The 12,995-nt window shown below is 40.4% G+C and overlaps 14 non-coding genes across 14 annotated transcripts; 5 read left to right on the plus strand and 9 right to left on the minus strand.

Moving 5' to 3' along the window:
• The first annotated feature begins 966 nt into the window (after nucleotides 1-966).
• trnaa-agc (transfer RNA alanine (anticodon AGC)) lies at nucleotides 967-1,039 on the plus strand. Its single transcript has one exon. It is a non-coding gene; the product is annotated as a tRNA-Ala (tRNA).
• Nucleotides 1,040-1,562: 523 nt separating this feature from the next.
• On the minus strand, nucleotides 1,563-1,703 carry LOC128319058 (U4 spliceosomal RNA). Its single transcript, XR_008302489.1, has one exon. It is a non-coding gene; the product is annotated as a U4 spliceosomal RNA (small nuclear RNA).
• A 1,089-nt stretch (nucleotides 1,704-2,792) lies between these two features.
• Nucleotides 2,793-2,865, plus strand: trnaa-agc (transfer RNA alanine (anticodon AGC)). The gene has a single exon. It is a non-coding gene; the product is annotated as a tRNA-Ala (tRNA).
• Nucleotides 2,866-3,388: 523 nt separating this feature from the next.
• LOC128319059 (U4 spliceosomal RNA) lies at nucleotides 3,389-3,529 on the minus strand. Its single transcript, XR_008302490.1, has one exon. It is a non-coding gene; the product is annotated as a U4 spliceosomal RNA (small nuclear RNA).
• A 770-nt stretch (nucleotides 3,530-4,299) lies between these two features.
• Nucleotides 4,300-4,440, minus strand: LOC128319060 (U4 spliceosomal RNA). The gene has a single exon (XR_008302491.1). It is a non-coding gene; the product is annotated as a U4 spliceosomal RNA (small nuclear RNA).
• A 1,085-nt stretch (nucleotides 4,441-5,525) lies between these two features.
• On the plus strand, nucleotides 5,526-5,598 carry trnaa-agc (transfer RNA alanine (anticodon AGC)). Its single transcript has one exon. It is a non-coding gene; the product is annotated as a tRNA-Ala (tRNA).
• Nucleotides 5,599-6,121: 523 nt separating this feature from the next.
• LOC128319061 (U4 spliceosomal RNA) lies at nucleotides 6,122-6,262 on the minus strand. The gene has a single exon (XR_008302492.1). It is a non-coding gene; the product is annotated as a U4 spliceosomal RNA (small nuclear RNA).
• Nucleotides 6,263-7,028: 766 nt separating this feature from the next.
• LOC128318959 (U4 spliceosomal RNA) lies at nucleotides 7,029-7,169 on the minus strand. Its single transcript, XR_008302388.1, has one exon. It is a non-coding gene; the product is annotated as a U4 spliceosomal RNA (small nuclear RNA).
• Nucleotides 7,170-8,254: 1,085 nt separating this feature from the next.
• trnaa-agc (transfer RNA alanine (anticodon AGC)) lies at nucleotides 8,255-8,327 on the plus strand. The gene has a single exon. It is a non-coding gene; the product is annotated as a tRNA-Ala (tRNA).
• A 523-nt stretch (nucleotides 8,328-8,850) lies between these two features.
• On the minus strand, nucleotides 8,851-8,991 carry LOC128318960 (U4 spliceosomal RNA). Its single transcript, XR_008302389.1, has one exon. It is a non-coding gene; the product is annotated as a U4 spliceosomal RNA (small nuclear RNA).
• A 766-nt stretch (nucleotides 8,992-9,757) lies between these two features.
• On the minus strand, nucleotides 9,758-9,898 carry LOC128318961 (U4 spliceosomal RNA). Its single transcript, XR_008302390.1, has one exon. It is a non-coding gene; the product is annotated as a U4 spliceosomal RNA (small nuclear RNA).
• Nucleotides 9,899-10,983: 1,085 nt separating this feature from the next.
• trnaa-agc (transfer RNA alanine (anticodon AGC)) lies at nucleotides 10,984-11,056 on the plus strand. Its single transcript has one exon. It is a non-coding gene; the product is annotated as a tRNA-Ala (tRNA).
• A 523-nt stretch (nucleotides 11,057-11,579) lies between these two features.
• Nucleotides 11,580-11,720, minus strand: LOC128318962 (U4 spliceosomal RNA). The gene has a single exon (XR_008302391.1). It is a non-coding gene; the product is annotated as a U4 spliceosomal RNA (small nuclear RNA).
• Nucleotides 11,721-12,486: 766 nt separating this feature from the next.
• LOC128318963 (U4 spliceosomal RNA) lies at nucleotides 12,487-12,627 on the minus strand. Its single transcript, XR_008302392.1, has one exon. It is a non-coding gene; the product is annotated as a U4 spliceosomal RNA (small nuclear RNA).
• Between the last annotated feature and the right edge of the window lie 368 nt (nucleotides 12,628-12,995).

Below are 12,995 nucleotides of genomic sequence, written 5' to 3' on the forward strand. Positions count from 1 at the left end.
TGTCACTAGTTTGACTGAGAACAAACAGGTTCAAGAATTTCCTAGCAAAAAGGTGTCAAATAAGCTACCTGAAATTAAATAGAAATAAAAGGCTTCCAATCCTCCAGTCGGATCTAAAAGGGGAGGAGTCAGACACGACAGGTAGAAGTCTTTGAAATCAGCCAATATTCATTTCCAAGCTCATATTAAACGATCTAGAAAACCTGGCTGGAAAACTCACTGAACACCTTTGGGATGAACTGGAACACTGACTGCACCCCACACCTCCTCACCCACCCAACATCAGTGCCTGAGGGAGAGCAGAAGTCAAATTAAACAGGTGTTAAAGTAAATGAACGTCTTCCAGATTATGCACAAATGCAATTACTGGAGCATATATACAAAAAGTTTTGGTTGCCTTCCTGATAGTAGAAGTGGACAAATTATGAAAGTAACACTCCAAGTCGTTTTTTAAAAGAACCAAACCAGGGTTGAAGTTTTACTACACTGCATTTGTGAACGTGATACTTGGCTAATAAAATGATTAAATTGCATACAGAGCATAAATTTGTGTTTCAAGTCACAGTAAATGAATTCCAAATAAATCAATCAATCAATAAATAAATAAATAAATAAAAAGGGAAAGAAACGAAAGAAAATGAAGAAAGGTCTTAGGGTGTTAGCTACAGAAAGTTCAGCTGTCATCAATATCCAATTTCAAATGTGACACCAGAAAGGATTTGACTGGATAAAAGCTGTGAATGAGCCTGAAAGGTAGTTCTTTACCTTTCCGCTTTAATAAAAAATTGTTAAGCAAAGAACAGACTTTCTTCCAGCACAATATTGTGAACCTGTTCCAGTTTGAAAAAAATGCACGGATTTTCTTCTTATTTTTTCCGACGTGCTTTTGCAAACACATTGTCCCAAGCAGGCAAACGTTATTCACCTCTCCGGGCTCAGAGTGGCGCACTTCCCCACTCTCGGGAAGGGGGATTAGCTCAAATGGTAGAGCGCTCGCTTAGCATGCGAGAGGTAGCGGGATCGATGCCCGCATCCTCCACACTCCGCCGTGTTTTCAACAGAAATTAAACTCATCAGGCTCTTTATTAGGAACACCTGTACACCTACTCATTCATGCAATTATCTAATCAGCCAAGCGTGGGGCAGCAGTGCAGTGCATAAAATCATGCAGATTTGGGCCAGCAGTATCAGGTAATGTTCACATCAACCATCTAAACAGGCAAAAAATACGACAGGTACATGCCTGAAACCAGGTGAGATTCAGTTCCATTCCATTATTAAGCGATCTGGTGAAGCCAGTTAAAATTCCCCTTAGGAACAATCTAAATTGGCCATACAATTTTTAGTTCCTTTTTTTTTTTAAACAGAATTCCACAACTGAAACACATTTAGTACATGAAGCAAAACACGTAGAGTAAAATTCTACCACGACTACACCAGGAACACGTGTCAAAACACGCCAGATAAATGTTCATAGAACAACGTACATTTTACCAACCAAATCTTCATTACTAGCTCGGAAAAATTAAACACACAATCTTCTTTTGACACAACTTTAAAGGTCTTATTAGAGACCATCAAAAATTGCCACGGCTGACTATTTTTCAAGTCATCCAGGCGGGGTATTGGGTAAAGTTTTCAACCAGCAATGATCGCGCCTCGGATTAACCTCATAAGCTACGATATTGCCTCTGCGAAAGGATAAAGGTCCCGCCCACAACGGCACATGCCCACATTCAGATAGGAGACAGTCCAGGATGGTAAGTCCAAACACATCGCTCAGGTATGTCAGTCACTAAAGGAACAACACGACTGAACCTTCTGTCACTAGTTTGACTGAGAACAAACAGGTTCAAGAATTTCCTAGCAAAAAGGTGTCAAATAAGCTACCTGAAATTAAATAGAAATAAAAGGCTTCCAATCCTCCAGTCGGATCTAAAAGGGGAGGAGTCAGACACGACAGGTAGAAGTCTTTGAAATCAGCCAATATTCATTTCCAAGCTCATATTAAACGATCTAGAAAACCTGGCAGGAAAACTCACTGAACAACTTTGGGATGAACTGGAACACTGACTGCACCCCACACCTCCTCACCCACCCAACATCAGTGCCTGAGGGAGAGCAGAAGTAAAATTAAACACGTGTTAAAGTAAATGAACGTCTTCCAGATTATGCACAAATGCAATTACTGGAGCATATATACAAAAAGTTTTGGTTGCCTTCCTGATAGTAGAAGTGGACAAATTATGAAAGTAACACTCCAAGTCGTTTTTTAAAAGAACCAAACCAGGGTTGAAGTTTTACTACACTGCATTTGTGAACGTGATACTTGGCTAATAAAATGATTAAATTGCATACAGAGCATAAATTTGTGTTTCAAGTCACAGTAAATGAATTCCAAATAAATCAATCAATCAATAAATAAATAAATAAATAAATAAAAAGGGAAAGAAACGAAAGAAAATGAAGAAAGGTCTTAGGGTGTTAGCTACAGAAAGTTCAGCTGTCATCAATATCCAATTTCAAATGTGACACCAGAAAGGATTTGACTGGATAAAAGCTGTGAATGAGCCTGAAAGGTAGTTCTTTACCTTTCCGCTTTAATAAAAAATTGTTAAGCAAAGAACAGACTTTCTTCCAGCACAATATTGTGAACCTGTTCCAGTTTGAAAAAAATGCACGGATTTTCTTCTTATTTTTTCCGACGTGCTTTTGCAAACACATTGTCCCAAGCAGGCAAACGTTATTCACCTCTCCGGGCTCAGAGTGGCGCACTTCCCCACTCTCGGGAAGGGGGATTAGCTCAAATGGTAGAGCGCTCGCTTAGCATGCGAGAGGTAGCGGGATCGATGCCCGCATCCTCCACACTCCGCCGTGTTTTCAACAGAAATTAAACTCATCAGGCTCTTTATTAGGAACACCTGTACACCTACTCATTCATGCAATTATCTAATCAGCCAAGCGTGGGGCAGCAGTGCAGTGCATAAAATCATGCAGATTTGGGCCAGCAGTATCAGGTAATGTTCACATCAACCATCTAAACAGGCAAAAAATACGACAGGTACATGCCTGAAACCAGGTGAGATTCAGTTCCATTCCATTATTAAGCGATCTGGTGAAGCCAGTTAAAATTCCCCTTAGGAACAATCTAAATTGGCCATACAATTTTTAGTTCCTTTTTTTTTTTAAACAGAATTCCACAACTGAAACACATTTAGTACATGAAGCAAAACACGTAGAGTAAAATTCTACCACGACTACACCAGGAACACGTGTCAAAACACGCCAGATAAATGTTCATAGAACAACGTACATTTTACCAACCAAATCTTCATTACTAGCTCGGAAAAATTAAACACACAATCTTCTTTTGACACAACTTTAAAGGTCTTATTAGAGACCATCAAAAATTGCCACGGCTGACTATTTTTCAAGTCATCCAGGCGGGGTATTGGGTAAAGTTTTCAACCAGCAATGATCGCGCCTCGGATTAACCTCATAAGCTACGATATTGCCTCTGCGAAAGGATAAAGGTCCCGCCCACAACGGCACATGCCCACATTCAGATAGGAGACAGTCCAGGATGGTAAGTCCAAACACATCGCTCAGGTATGTCAGTCACTAAAGGAACAACACGACTGAACCTTCTGTCACTAGTTTGACTGAGAACAAACAGGTTCAAGAATTTCCTAGCAAAAAGGTGTCAAATAAGCTACCTGAAATTAAATAGAAATAAAAGGCTTCCAATCCTCCAGTCGGATCTTAAAGGGGAGGAGTCAGACACGACAGGTAGAAGTCTTTGAAATCAGCCAATATTCATTTCCAAGCTCATATTAAACGATCTAGAAAACCTGGCTGGAAAACAAACAAACAAACCAAGCAAAAACCTTCCAGTGCTACAGTCTGGAAGAAAAGGGGCGGGTGTCACATACGACAGGTACATGCTTGAAACCAGGTGAGATTCAGTTCCATTCCATTATTAAGCAATCTGGTAAAGCCCCTTGGAAAACCTACTCTTTCTTATTCACTGGTTAAAATTCCCCTTAGGAACAATGGAAATTGGCCATAGAATTTTTATTTCCTTTTTCTTAAACAGAATTCCGCAACTGAAACGCATTTAGTACATGAAGCAAAACACATGGAGCAAAATTCTACCACTACTACACCAGGAACACCCATGGACGTGTCAAAACACGCCAGATAAATGTTCATAGAACAACGTACATTTTACCAACCAAACCTTCGTTACTAGCTCGGAAAAAGCAAGCGCATAATCTTCTTTTGACACAACTTTAAAGGTCTTATTAGAGACCATCAAAAATTGCCACGGCTGACTATTTTTCAAGTCATCCAGGCGGGGTATTGGGTAAAGTTTTCAACCAGCAATGATCGCGCCTCGGATTAACCTCATAAGCTACGATATTGCCTCTGCGAAAGGATAAAGATCCCGCCTACAACGGCACATGCCCACATTCAGATAGGAGACAGTCCAGGATGGTAAGTCCAAACACATCGCTCAGGTATGTCAGTCACTAAAGGAACAACACGACTGAACCTTCTGTCACTAGTTTGACTGAGAACCAACAGGTTCAAGAATTTCCTAGCAAAAAGGTGTCAAATAAGCTACCTGAAATTAAATAGAAATAAAAGGCTTCCAATCCTCCAGTCGGATCTAAAAGGGGAGGAGTCAGACACGACAGGTAGAAGTCTTTGAAATCAGCCAATATTCATTTCCAAGCTCATATTAAACGATCTAGAAAACCTGGCTGGAAAACTCACTGAACACCTTTGGGATGAACTGGAACACTGACTGCACCCCACACCTCCTCACCCACCCAACATCAGTGCCTGAGGGAGAGCAGAAGTAAAATTAAACAGGTGTTAAAGTAAATGAACGTCTTCCAGATTATGCACAAATGCAATTACTGGAGCATATATACAAAAAGTTTTGGTTGCCTTCCTGATAGTAGAAGTGGACAAATTACGAAAGTAACACTCCAAGTCGTTTTTTAAAAGAACCAAACCAGGGTTGAAGTTTTACTACACTGCATTTGTGAACGTGATACTTGGCTAATAAAATGATTAAATTGCATACAGAGCATAAATTTGTGTTTCAAGTCACAGTAAATGAATTCCAAATAAATCAATCAATCAATAAATAAATAAATAAATAAAAAGGGAAAGAAACGAAAGAAAATGAAGAAAGGTCTTAGGGTGTTAGCTACAGAAAGTTCAGCTGTCATCAATATCCAATTTCAAATGTGACACCAGAAAGGATTTGACTGGATAAAAGCTGTGAATGAGCCTGAAAGGTAGTTCTTTACCTTTCCGCTTTAATAAAAAATTGTTAAGCAAAGAACAGACTTTCTTCCAGCACAATATTGTGAACCTGTTCCAGTTTGAAAAAAATGCACGGATTTTCTTCTTATTTTTTCCGACGTGCTTTTGCAAACACATTGTCCCAAGCAGGCAAACGTTATTCACCTCTCCGGGCTCAGAGTGGCGCACTTCCCCACTCTCGGGAAGGGGGATTAGCTCAAATGGTAGAGCGCTCGCTTAGCATGCGAGAGGTAGCGGGATCGATGCCCGCATCCTCCACACTCCGCCGTGTTTTCAACAGAAATTAAACTCATCAGGCTCTTTATTAGGAACACCTGTACACCTACTCATTCATGCAATTATCTAATCAGCCAAGCGTGGGGCAGCAGTGCAGTGCATAAAATCATGCAGATTTGGGCCAGCAGTATCAGGTAATGTTCACATCAACCATCTAAACAGGCAAAAAATACGACAAGTACATGCCTGAAACCAGGTGAGATTCAGTTCCATTCCATTATTAAGCGATCTGGTGAAGCCAGTTAAAATTCCCCTTAGGAACAATCTAAATTGGCCATACAATTTTTAGTTCCTTTTTTTTTTTAAACAGAATTCCACAACTGAAACACATTTAGTACATGAAGCAAAACACGTAGAGTAAAATTCTACCACGACTACACCAGGAACACGTGTCAAAACACGCCAGATAAATGTTCATAGAACAACGTACATTTTACCAACCAAATCTTCATTACTAGCTCGGAAAAATTAAACACACAATCTTCTTTTGACACAACTTTAAAGGTCTTATTAGAGACCATCAAAAATTGCCACGGCTGACTATTTTTCAAGTCATCCAGGCGGGGTATTGGGTAAAGTTTTCAACCAGCAATGATCGCGCCTCGGATTAACCTCATAAGCTACGATATTGCCTCTGCGAAAGGATAAAGATCCCGCCCACAACGGCACATGCCCACATTCAGATAGGAGACAGTCCAGGATGGTAAGTCCAAACACATCGCTCAGGTATGTCAGTCACTAAAGGAACAACACGACTGAACCTTCTGTCACTAGTTTGACTGAGAACAAACAGGTTCAAGAATTTCCTAGCAAAAAGGTGTCAAATAAGCTACCTGAAATTAAATAGAAATAAAAGGCTTCCAATCCTCCAGTCGGATCTTAAAGGGGAGGAGTCAGACACGACAGGTAGAAGTCTTTGAAATCAGCCAGTATTCATTTCCAAGCTTATATTAAACGATCTAGAAAACCTGGCTGGAAAACAAACAAACCAAGCAAAAACCTTCCAGTGCTACAGTCTGGAAGAAAAGGGGCGGGTGTCACATACGACAGGTACATGCTTGAAACCAGGTGAGATTCAGTTCCATTCCATTATTAAGCAATCTGGTAAAGCCCCTTGGAAAACCTACTCTTTCTTATTCACTGGTTAAAATTCCCCTTAGGAACAATGGAAATTGGCCATAGAATTTTTATTTCCTTTTTCTTAAACAGAATTCCGCAACTGAAACGCATTTAGTACATGAAGCAAAACACATGGAGCAAAATTCTACCACTACTACACCAGGAACACCCATGGACGTGTCAAAACACGCCAGATAAATGTTCATAGAACAACGTACATTTTACCAACCAAACCTTCGTTACTAGCTCGGAAAAAGCAAGCGCATAATCTTCTTTTGACACAACTTTAAAGGTCTTATTAGAGACCATCAAAAATTGCCACGGCTGACTATTTTTCAAGTCATCCAGGCGGGGTATTGGGTAAAGTTTTCAACCAGCAATGATCGCGCCTCGGATTAACCTCATAAGCTACGATATTGCCTCTGCGAAAGGATAAAGGTCCCGCCCACAACGGCACATGCCCACATTCAGATAGGAGACAGTCCAGGATGGTAAGTCCAAACACATCGCTCAGGTATGTCAGTCACTAAAGGAACAACACGACTGAACCTTCTGTCACTAGTTTGACTGAGAACAAACAGGTTCAAGAATTTCCTAGCAAAAAGGTGTCAAATAAGCTACCTGAAATTAAATAGAAATAAAAGGCTTCCAATCCTCCAGTCGGATCTAAAAGGGGAGGAGTCAGACACGACAGGTAGAAGTCTTTGAAATCAGCCAATATTCATTTCCAAGCTCATATTAAACGATCTAGAAAACCTGGCTGGAAAACTCACTGAACACCTTTGGGATGAACTGGAACACTGACTGCACCCCACACCTCCTCACCCACCCAACATCAGTGCCTGAGGGAGAGCAGAAGTAAAATTAAACAGGTGTTAAAGTAAATGAACGTCTTCCAGATTATGCATAAATGCAATTACTGGAGCATATATACAAAAAGTTTTGGTTGCCTTCCTGATAGTAGAAGTGGACAAATTACGAAAGTAACACTCCAAGTCGTTTTTTAAAAGAACCAAACCAGGGTTGAAGTTTTACTACACTGCATTTGTGAACGTGATACTTGGCTAATAAAATGATTAAATTGCATACAGAGCATAAATTTGTGTTTCAAGTCACAGTAAATGAATTCCAAATAAATCAATCAATCAATAAATAAATAAATAAATAAAAAGGGAAAGAAACGAAAGAAAATGAAGAAAGGTCTTAGGGTGTTAGCTACAGAAAGTTCAGCTGTCATCAATATCCAATTTCAAATGTGACACCAGAAAGGATTTGACTGGATAAAAGCTGTGAATGAGCCTGAAAGGTAGTTCTTTACCTTTCCGCTTTAATAAAAAATTGTTAAGCAAAGAACAGACTTTCTTCCAGCACAATATTGTGAACCTGTTCCAGTTTGAAAAAAATGCACGGATTTTCTTCTTATTTTTTCCGACGTGCTTTTGCAAACACATTGTCCCAAGCAGGCAAACGTTATTCACCTCTCCGGGCTCAGAGTGGCGCACTTCCCCACTCTCGGGAAGGGGGATTAGCTCAAATGGTAGAGCGCTCGCTTAGCATGCGAGAGGTAGCGGGATCGATGCCCGCATCCTCCACACTCCGCCGTGTTTTCAACAGAAATTAAACTCATCAGGCTCTTTATTAGGAACACCTGTACACCTACTCATTCATGCAATTATCTAATCAGCCAAGCGTGGGGCAGCAGTGCAGTGCATAAAATCATGCAGATTTGGGCCAGCAGTATCAGGTAATGTTCACATCAACCATCTAAACAGGCAAAAAATACGACAGGTACATGCCTGAAACCAGGTGAGATTCAGTTCCATTCCATTATTAAGCGATCTGGTGAAGCCAGTTAAAATTCCCCTTAGGAACAATCTAAATTGGCCATACAATTTTTAGTTCCTTTTTTTTTTTAAACAGAATTCCACAACTGAAACACATTTAGTACATGAAGCAAAACACGTAGAGTAAAATTCTACCACGACTACACCAGGAACACGTGTCAAAACACGCCAGATAAATGTTCATAGAACAACGTACATTTTACCAACCAAATCTTCATTACTAGCTCGGAAAAATTAAACACACAATCTTCTTTTGACACAACCTTAAAGGTCTTATTAGAGACCATCAAAAATTGCCACGGCTGACTATTTTTCAAGTCATCCAGGCGGGGTATTGGGTAAAGTTTTCAACCAGCAATGATCGCGCCTCGGATTAACCTCATAAGCTACGATATTGCCTCTGCGAAAGGATAAAGGTCCCGCCCACAACGGCACATGCCCACATTCAGATAGGAGACAGTCCAGGATGGTAAGTCCAAACACATCGCTCAGGTATGTCAGTCACTAAAGGAACAACACGACTGAACCTTCTGTCACTAGTTTGACTGAGAACAAACAGGTTCAAGAATTTCCTAGCAAAAAGGTGTCAAATAAGCTACCTGAAATTAAATAGAAATAAAAGGCTTCCAATCCTCCAGTCGGATCTTAAAGGGGAGGAGTCAGACACGACAGGTAGAAGTCTTTGAAATCAGCCAATATTCATTTCCAAGCTTATATTAAACGATCTAGAAAACCTGGCTGGAAAACAAACAAACCAAGCAAAAACCTTCCAGTGCTACAGTCTGGAAGAAAAGGGGCGGGTGTCACATACGACAGGTACATGCTTGAAACCAGGTGAGATTCAGTTCCATTCCATTATTAAGCAATCTGGTAAAGCCCCTTGGAAAACCTACTCTTTCTTATTCACTGGTTAAAATTCCCCTTAGGAACAATGGAAATTGGCCATAGAATTTTTATTTCCTTTTTCTTAAACAGAATTCCGCAACTGAAACGCATTTAGTACATGAAGCAAAACACATGGAGCAAAATTCTACCACTACTACACCAGGAACACCCATGGACGTGTCAAAACACGCCAGATAAATGTTCATAGAACAACGTACATTTTACCAACCAAACCTTCGTTACTAGCTCGGAAAAAGCAAGCGCATAATCTTCTTTTGACACAACTTTAAAGGTCTTATTAGAGACCATCAAAAATTGCCACGGCTGACTATTTTTCAAGTCATCCAGGCGGGGTATTGGGTAAAGTTTTCAACCAGCAATGATCGCGCCTCGGATTAACCTCATAAGCTACGATATTGCCTCTGCGAAAGGATAAAGGTCCCGCCCACAACGGCACATGCCCACATTCAGATAGGAGACAGTCCAGGATGGTAAGTCCAAACACATCGCTCAGGTATGTCAGTCACTAAAGGAACAACACGACTGAACCTTCTGTCACTAGTTTGACTGAGAACAAACAGGTTCAAGAATTTCCTAGCAAAAAGGTGTCAAATAAGCTACCTGAAATTAAATAGAAATAAAAGGCTTCCAATCCTCCAGTCGGATCTAAAAGGGGAGGAGTCAGACACGACAGGTAGAAGTCTTTGAAATCAGCCAATATTCATTTCCAAGCTCATATTAAACGATCTAGAAAACCTGGCTGGAAAACTCACTGAACACCTTTGGGATGAACTGGAACACTGACTGCACCCCACACCTCCTCACCCACCCAACATCAGTGCCTGAGGGAGAGCAGAAGTAAAATTAAACAGGTGTTAAAGTAAATGAACGTCTTCCAGATTATGCACAAATGCAATTACTGGAGCATATATACAAAAAGTTTTGGTTGCCTTCCTGATAGTAGAAGTGGACAAATTACGAAAGTAACACTCCAAGTCGTTTTTTAAAAGAACCAAACCAGGGTTGAAGTTTTACTACACTGCATTTGTGAACGTGATACTTGGCTAATAAAATGATTAAATTGCATACAGAGCATAAATTTGTGTTTCAAGTCACAGTAAATGAATTCCAAATAAATCAATCAATCAATAAATAAATAAATAAATAAAAAGGGAAAGAAACGAAAGAAAATGAAGAAAGGTCTTAGGGTGTTAGCTCCAGAAAGTTCAGCTGTCATCAATATCCAATTTCAAATGTGACACCAGAAAGGATTTGACTGGATAAAAGCTGTGAATGAGCCTGAAAGGTAGTTCTTTACCTTTCCGCTTTAATAAAAAATTGTTAAGCAAAGAACAGACTTTCTTCCAGCACAATATTGTGAACCTGTTCCAGTTTGAAAAAAATGCACGGATTTTCTTCTTATTTTTTCCGACGTGCTTTTGCAAACACATTGTCCCAAGCAGGCAAACGTTATTCACCTCTCCGGGCTCAGAGTGGCGCACTTCCCCACTCTCGGGAAGGGGGATTAGCTCAAATGGTAGAGCGCTCGCTTAGCATGCGAGAGGTAGCGGGATCGATGCCCGCATCCTCCACACTCCGCCGTGTTTTCAACAGAAATTAAACTCATCAGGCTCTTTATTAGGAACACCTGTACACCTACTCATTCATGCAATTATCTAATCAGCCAAGCGTGGGGCAGCAGTGCAGTGCATAAAATCATGCAGATTTGGGCCAGCAGTATCAGGTAATGTTCACATCAACCATCTAAACAGGCAAAAAATACGACAGGTACATGCCTGAAACCAGGGGAGATTCAGTTCCATTCCATTATTAAGCGATCTGGTGAAGCCAGTTAAAATTCCCCTTAGGAACAATCTAAATTGGCCATACAATTTTTAGTTCCTTTTTTTTTTTAAAAAGAATTCCACAACTGAAACACATTTAGTACATGAAGCAAAACACGTAGAGTAAAATTCTACCACGACTACACCAGGAACACGTGTCAAAACACGCCAGATAAATGTTCATAGAACAACGTACATTTTACAAACCAAATCTTCATTACTAGCTCGGAAAAATTAAACACACAATCTTCTTTTGACACAACCTTAAAGGTCTTATTAGAGACCATCAAAAATTGCCACGGCTGACTATTTTTCAAGTCATCCAGGCGGGGTATTGGGTAAAGTTTTCAACCAGCAATGATCGCGCCTCGGATTAACCTCATAAGCTACGATATTGCCTCTGCGAAAGGATAAAGGTCCCGCCCACAACGGCACATGCCCACATTCAGATAGGAGACAGTCCAGGATGGTAAGTCCAAACACATCGCTCAGGTATGTCAGTCACTAAAGGAACAACACGACTGAACCTTCTGTCACTAGTTTGACTGAGAACAAACAGGTTCAAGAATTTCCTAGCAAAAAGGTGTCAAATAAGCTACCTGAAATTAAATAGAAATAAAAGGCTTCCAATCCTCCAGTCGGATCTTAAAGGGGAGGAGTCAGACACGACAGGTAGAAGTCTTTGAAATCAGCCAATATTCATTTCCAAGCTTATATTAAACGATCTAGAAAACCTGGCTGGAAAACAAACAAACCAAGCAAAAACCTTCCAGTGCTACAGTCTGGAAGAAAAGGGGCGGGTGTCACATACGACAGGTACATGCTTGAAACCAGGTGAGATTCAGTTCCATTCCATTATTAAGCAATCTGGTAAAGCCCCTTGGAAAACCTACTCTTTCTTATTCACTGGTTAAAATTCCCCTTAGGAACAATGGAAATTGGCCATAGAATTTTTATTTCCTTTTTCTTAAACAGAATTCCGCAACTGAAACGCATTTAGTACATGAAGCAAAACACATGGAGCAAAATTCTACCACTACTACACCAGGAACACCCATGGACGTGTCAAAACACGCCAGATAAATGTTCATAGAACAACGTACATTTTACCAACCAAACCTTCGTTACTAGCTCGGAAAAAGCAAGCGCATAATCTTCTTTTGACACAACTTTAAAGGTCTTATTAGAGACCATCAAAAATTGCCACGGCTGACTATTTTTCAAGTCATCCAGGCGGGGTATTGGGTAAAGTTTTCAACCAGCAATGATCGCGCCTCGGATTAACCTCATAAGCTACGATATTGCCTCTGCGAAAGGATAAAGGTCCCGCCCACAACGGCACATGCCCACATTCAGATAGGAGACAGTCCAGGATGGTAAGTCCAAACACATCGCTCAGGTATGTCAGTCACTAAAGGAACAACACGACTGAACCTTCTGTCACTAGTTTGACTGAGAACAAACAGGTTCAAGAATTTCCTAGCAAAAAGGTGTCAAATAAGCTACCTGAAATTAAATAGAAATAAAAGGCTTCCAATCCTCCAGTCGGATCTAAAAGGGGAGGAGTCAGACACGACAGGTAGAAGTCTTTGAAATCAGCCAATATTCATTTCCAAGCTCATATTAAACGATCTAGAAAACCTGGCTGGAAAACTCACTGAACACCTTTGGGATGAACTGGAACACT

Source organism: Pangasianodon hypophthalmus, chromosome 9, assembly GCF_027358585.1.
Source record: "Pangasianodon hypophthalmus isolate fPanHyp1 chromosome 9, fPanHyp1.pri, whole genome shotgun sequence".
Lineage (NCBI taxonomy): Eukaryota > Metazoa > Chordata > Actinopteri > Siluriformes > Pangasiidae > Pangasianodon > Pangasianodon hypophthalmus.